Below are 7,255 nucleotides of genomic sequence, written 5' to 3'. Positions count from 1 at the left end.
GAGGCAGAGGGTGAAGATGTCAGGGACTTCTGCTGGCGTTTCTCTCCGCTTCTCCGAGAGCTCGTTAAGGATCTCCAGCAGACTCCCTTCTCAACTAGAGACTGCCCCGAGGGCGTCATTCATCCTTCACCTTCGGTGATCAATTAAAGAGGTGGCAGTGGCCGCTAAAGCCTCAAACCCTGCGGTCGCCTCTCCCTCAGGTGTTCCCCACAGAAGCAGAGGGTACTCTGGTCCTTCAGAAATGGTTCACACTCTGCTGCAGCCCTCGATTCACTGTTTTCTCAGAGCTGAGGTAGTTAAGAGACAACGGGGTTTGCGTTATTTTATTTTATTTTATTTTAATTTTTAGATAAAACATTCTGAGAAGCCGAGGAGCTTATTAGGTCGCCGGTTACCATCACGGAACCGAAGAAAGGCGGGACACGAGCTGCTGGCGCCGCGCGCGGGTCTTCCCGCCTTTTTTCAGTTCGATGGTGGTAATCGATGGTGGTGCTCCCAGAGGGAAGGAGCCGAGAGCTCCCTGTTGCAGCCACCCCTCTGCTGCCCCCCTGCCAGCCGGGCCTCAGGGGAAAAGGGAGCAGAAAAGGGGAGCTTAAGCCCAGACAAGGGGAGCAAGAGGGCATTGGTTTGTCCTGGGTTCGTGCCGAATGTTGTGTGGTGGCGAGAGAAAACTACTGTCCAGGGAACTGCTTTCACACGGGTTAATGTGTTTCGTCGCAGAAAAAAAAAATGTCCAGGGAATGCCTTCCTCAGGAGAGGCAGGAGGAATAGGGAGAGGCATTCCATTTATTCTGGGGAATATGGGAAATGCCTGAACAGAGGGACACTGGCTTCCCTTCCCATACAGCCCCACAGAAATCTCTTTGTCCTTTGTGTGAAAAAACGCTTTGTGCACAGATCAAAAAGCACAGAAGAAGGTACTAATTAAACTTTCAGCCCACTCGGTGCGTGCTCCGAGCCTTGCAGTTCATTCACTGGAAAAATACGCTCACCCATCCTCACTGCAGTCCTCCTTTCCCTCCTCTTGACATTTCCCTTTTCTGCAATTCCCTTATCTTCGGAGGGTTTGTGTTTCTGTCTTGCCCCGGCATTCCTTTCAGACCCACAATGCTCTTCTATACATTTTTTTCCCCAAAGGCTACTTAATTAATAGTCCAAACAATTTGGCATTGACTTTTGTTCATCACTGTCTGGTTTATGTTTAAGAGATACCGAGTAGTGCTTGAATTTTTTTTTATGTGAAACTGTGCTGTCTTGGAAAAGCCATTAAGGTGTTCCTACGAGTGCCAATATGAGACAGGTAAAGTAGCACCAGACTGCAGAATACGTGCGTTACATGGGCAGCCATCTGTAGCAAGGCTCTTTGGTGTCTTTGTAGAGACAGGGGATTTGAAGGGATGTGAGAGGGACATGGCAAACATTACAGTGCCCATGTGAGCAGCCCTTTTTCTGACACTCTTGCGCTCAGTTTGTTAATTCACACCATCAGCCTTCATGAAAACTTTTGTTTTCATTTCGTTCTTGAACTATTGGCTTGTTAGTAAATCTAACAGAAGCATACCTACTTAGGAAAAACACCTAGAATAAATAAAAACATTTAAGTCTGAAGAAGCAAGTAGATGAATGGTGGAAGCAACACCTAAAGCAAACACCACGTAACACCAGACTTTTGGATGCCCCTTGAGCCCGATGGACACACCACAGCATGGGGCAGAGGGAGTGTTTGTTTATGTATACACACATATATACACACGTACATACTGTGTTCAGCAGCACCAGAGCACGGGCTGGAGCACTGGAGCTCTGCCACAGCTCCTGTGCCACTGTTGGAATGCTCCTTGGCAGCCCGTTGGCCCCATCGCCTGCCAGGCTCCCAGCCAGGGCTCAGTGCAGGGGTTACTCCAGCGCACGGACTACGTTGCCGCCTTCTTTTGGAGGTAGAGGTCAGTCACACATGTGGACAGGCTTTGCATTGTGGCAGCTGGCCGAGACCTGCTGGGACACCTCAGCAGGGTCTGCAGAGGAAGCAGGCACCTCACCTGGCATTTTGTGGCCTGGAGTCCTCTCTGGGAAGGCTTTGTTGCAGAGAGCTTTTAACCATGGCAGCGCTAAGCCATCCTCCAACACACCAGCCTGGTAGTTGGAGCCCTGAGGAGGACAGGTAGCTACGTACAGGTCTCTCCTCAATCACAACTGCTAGCAAACAGTTCTTGGTGGGCAGTGGACTCTTCTCTATCTGCAGGTTTTGGGTTTTAGATTAGCGATTTATTTTCCACAGTAAGTGAAGAGTTCTGTGATGAATGACCACATGTGAGTCTGTCTCCTCTCCTATCAGGGCTTTCCCCAGGAAGGGGCAGAGGACCAGTCACCTCTCATCCGTGAATTGTACTGAGCTTGCCTCTGCCTCCTCCTCTTGTGTGCTTTCCAGAGTAAGCTGGAGACTGGTTCTTATGATGAACTCTGATGAGACTATCTCTTTTAAGATAAAATTAAAAGCATGTTTGTTACTGTGGATTCTATTACTGTATTAATTTAAATAGTTATCTTACATGATTCACTAACATGAGGATTAAAATGAAACCTGGGGACAAAATAATAAAGGTAATACCAAACAGATTAAATATTCTTCACACATGAATTTTAAAGACACACATAAACCAGTTATTTCATAAATGGTTAATGACTTTGGAGTCATGCTTGGATGCTTATCTTGGGATGTCATGAAGACCTTCGTTAGCCAAGAGTTGTATTTTCATTAGCATTTTGAAAACCTTTTTCTGTGGGCAAACATTGAGGACTCCTACATAATTACTAAAGACAAGGATGGGACCCCACTGCCTTCTGCTGCCCATTTTCTCTCCTGTTTCACTTTGGGCAGCAGGGACATTGTGTACAGAAGCAAACTGGGGATCTTCAGAATGAAACCCAAGGTGTGATTTCTGGAAGCCAATGATGACTTCTGACTGTTTCAAAGACTGTTTCTGCAGCTAGCACCTGTATTTTGAGGGCTCACCCTTCTGTTCAGTCAAGAGGCCAGAGGGACTGCTTCCTATTTCAGGGGCATGCATTTCTTGGAGAAATGTGTAGCTTTGGGTAAGCAAGGTGTATTTTCCTGCTTTACGTAAACATTATGTTAATCCTGAATGGGAAGTGCCCAGCCAGAGCCCACTTGTAGTCATATGGCTGTTGTTGAATTGTTGTGTGGCTTCTGTTATTCCTGGCTCTGCAGTTGGTGAACATGCTGTTCCTTCCACTTCCTTCTGTAATGATCATCTGCATATTTTGAGGATAATCCAGGGCACCACACACACAGAGTAGCCATTCTTAAAAACATGAATTCTTTGTCTTTCCCTCATGTGCACACAATATTTGCAAGGCTTTGTAAATGGAAAAGACATATTCTGATTAACTTTATAAAATGAAGATACAGTGAATTCAGTTTATCCAATTGAACCCTTTATATTTGGAGTAGAATGGAACGAATCCCTGGGTTGGAATTTCAATTGATATCTTTGCTGTGGTACAGGAAGAAAAAATAAATGAATGAGAAATGCTCGTAAAAGTGCATGACATGCAAAGACCCTCTGAAACATACATTTATTGTCATTCCAGAAAAGTACACGTTGCCAAAACTAGGCAGTGCCTGGTCATTTTGACAAGCAGAAATGTGCCACTGATGGATTGCCCAAAATCAGGATAATGCAAAGCTAGTTGTAATTATTTCATATTTCACTGAGATTTTGAATGTCATAAATTAATGAGACTCTAACCTAGCTATATTCTATTCATTGAAAGAAAAAAAACATATTTGGGCTATTATTTAACCAGCTGGTTGAAGAGAGACACATCAATTTCTAGAACAGTCATTAAAACACCTCTTATTAAAATTTTTCGTTGAGAATATTTTATTCAGAATTTTAGTAATAGCTAAGTAAATAGATGTTTTTAAAATATTTTATCCATCAATATGTGTTTATATTTTGCCAGTTAAAAAAACCCTAACAATTTGTGTTGTTTAATCACGAGTTTTTACACTTGGAATTTGATTTATACTCTAAAATTCAGCTCCTCTGGCATCTCAGCTGGAACTCATATAAGCTAGTGGTAGACTTGGCCTATGCTATATGACCAGCCTTTCCTATGGCATATTAACATGGTTATTTTGCCTTTTGTGAGGCAGCTCTTTGTCTGAGCCGTTTCAATATACGCATTGGTATGAGAGATGAGTCTGTTTTCTTCTGAAAGAACCAAAGTTTGAGAGGAGAAAGCAAACAGTATATTGGCCTCTAGCTCTACCAGTGCTGGTCAGTTAAGAGAGATTTATTATATGGGGAGCGTTCAGCACAGTGTTGAATAATTAATTTCTTTAAAACTTGTTTGAGTGCATGGTAGTTTTGAGCCACCAGGAATTCCTGTTAGTCCTTTCTGTTTTAATTTATTCTATTCCCTTCTTTTAACAATGTATTCTGTCATGGTAAATAGGTCATAAAAACTTATTCAGATCATGAAATCAATAGAGAGGAAATATTTTCCCCTCCAAAACATCAGAGACTAGAAGATAGAAAAAAAAACAACAGTTCTTTTATTTTAAAAAGGCATGCTGGATGGTGAATACAGATTTTTCACTATGGTGCAAATTTTTTCCTATCAGCTATTGATAGTTTGAAAGACATGCAAAATAGAAGAAGCAGTGCAGAAATTAGTGGCCATGTATTTTTTTCCCACGGAGAGAATTTTAAAAAAGCAGTGTTGCCATAACCCTTTGCACTAGAAATTTAAGATACTTTATTCGCATATAGACGGTGCATTTTTGTAGGATAGGATCCCTCTGAACTGCTAAGTTTAGAAGTGTTTGGAAAAATATTAAGAGTAACACTAGTTATGATAGAATACTTGGAACTGTTTAGGATGACAATGTTTACCTTGATGTCTCCAGGACTTACACCCTGTAAAGGATTTAAAAGCCTTAAACTCGTACTCTTTGTTCTCAGATTTTTGTTTTAATTCCTTCTGGTTTAACTGATATTTATTTCCCTTCTTTTGACACTGTTGTCTATGTTGGCTCTTAAAATCTTACTCAGATCATGATATCAAAAGACAGGAAGTATTTTCTTGTATCTTCCAGCTTGGCAGGGGGACCGGTTAATTCTCAGAATGTGAGTGTGGTGTGGGATTTGAAGTTCTTATTTTCTTACCTCAAGTATTATCAGCATTCACTGTCCCCAAATTACACTTTTATTTGTATATATCATGACTTTTGCTACTGTGATGCATGTAATTTCTTTCTGTAGTAACAGCTTTGACACAAATTGATTATTGTTAGAGAAGTAAACAGTAGATGTTTTATTCATATCTGAACTGAAGTTTGAGGCATTTTATTTCAGTTTCATAACAAATTAATTCTTTTGTTTTATTCTTTTTTTCACATCAAAGCTTTAATTAAAAATTAAATGGAATTTTGAATTTAAAATATATCCAGTTTTATTTTTAGAGTATCAATAAACCCTCCTCCTTTTCTGAAATGAAACATCTGACTTTGACATACGCTAATACTATTATTAGTAAGATAGAAAATCTGAATGTTTTCACCAGATTGAATATTTCTTTGTAGAATGTCTTCCTGCGATTCTGTTTCTTGAATAATTCTCCATTCATAAAAAGTGCAGTTCCTTAGCTATTTTTGCAGTTTTAGGCATGGCAGTCTCACTTTTTTGCCCCCATGGATTTAGATTTTATTAGCAGCAGTTGATCTCACTGTAATGAAGTGACCACATTATGGCTTTATCAAATTTCTTCTGAAGAACGGTACTTCATGTTCAGATTTTCTGTTTATGTCACACAATGTTGAACAAAGAGCTGATAGATACCTTGGAAGTTGATTTATTGCAAGCACTTCTTGCTGAGAAAGTTTATTTTTATTTTTTGTAAATATGCATCTCCTTAAATTTTACAGAAGACTATTTTATCTTTTATTTTTTATTAAATTAACATCAATTTCTTAAATTAAAATTAAGAATGTCTCCAGAAAATGATACTTAATGTACTTTTTAAACACTTCTGATCCAAATGCCAACAATTTCTTAAAAGAACATTAGTAGGAGGTCCATTCTTCAGTTTTATAAACATTTTTTCTCCTCAGTAAGGGCCAGAAGACCTGGGATAAGGCCAATGTAGACCAAAAACAAACTGGCTGATAGATGTGCAGAACTTAAGGCCAATATAAATGCATCTATGAAATGTACGTGTATGAAAAATCTAGGGAAAACAGATTGAAGACCACCAACAAACAGATCACACATGAATATTTCTTTTATGTACCTGAAAGAGAATCTTTGCAAAGGTGTTTAGAAAATCTTGTTTGTAGACTACTATTTGCTGTATAGCAGGAGAGAAACCAGTGGTTTATTGCCACTGTCCAATCTGAGAGATGTAAAAAATAACCTATTATGGCGTTGAGAAACATTATTTTTAAAAAAACCAAATATTCGTAAGTGAAGCAGTTGTTAGAACACAAGAAATATATATCCAAATTTTTGATGGTAGTTTGTAATACCTCTCTGAAGAAATGTTTAATCATTTAGCAAATACTATAAACATTTGCTAGGCTAAACTTATTAAATATGTGTAAACTATCAGTATGAATGCTGTACTTCATCAGAAGATTTTAATAATGCATTAGGTGCTTGAAAGATATTGTGAATGTAAGAAAAATCTTCCTGTAGGCAGAAAATGGAAGGGTTGTTGGTAAAAGACCCGAGGTCTGTAGCCCATAGTCATGTTCACGTGAGTCGTTCTGAAGTCTATGACAGTAAGCACTGTTCTGCCTTAGCAAGGGTTGCAGTTTTGCACTGTTTATTAGGATTAATTTTGTACTCCAGCTTTCAAAGGGAAATGTCACACTAATGCCAGCATTTATTGGTATCCAGCAAAATCTAGAGACAATGAGTCCTTGCTCTTTTGAAATCAAACACTCTGTGAAGTAATTCTTTCCCCAGAAAGGGATTTGATCGCATTGTCACATCTGGCATATGCAAAACCACATCTAACCTTTTTTTTACTCTTATTTGCAGGAGAAAAAAAAAGCCTATATTAAAAAAAAAATCCAAACAAACAATCTCCTCTCGCGACTCCCGCTACAAAAAAATATATTGTGCTGCAGCTCTCCCTCGCTTGCTGAGTTCCCTGTTGTGTCCTCTATTTTTGCAGATAACGCTTTCTTTTAATTTTGAATAATAATTAAGTATTAGGTATGTTT

The sequence above is a fragment of the Cuculus canorus genome, chromosome 5 (assembly GCF_017976375.1).
Source record: "Cuculus canorus isolate bCucCan1 chromosome 5, bCucCan1.pri, whole genome shotgun sequence".
Taxonomy (NCBI): domain Eukaryota; kingdom Metazoa; phylum Chordata; class Aves; order Cuculiformes; family Cuculidae; genus Cuculus; species Cuculus canorus.
The sequence above is the reverse complement of the archived record's forward strand: the minus strand, read 5'-3'. Positions refer to the sequence as shown.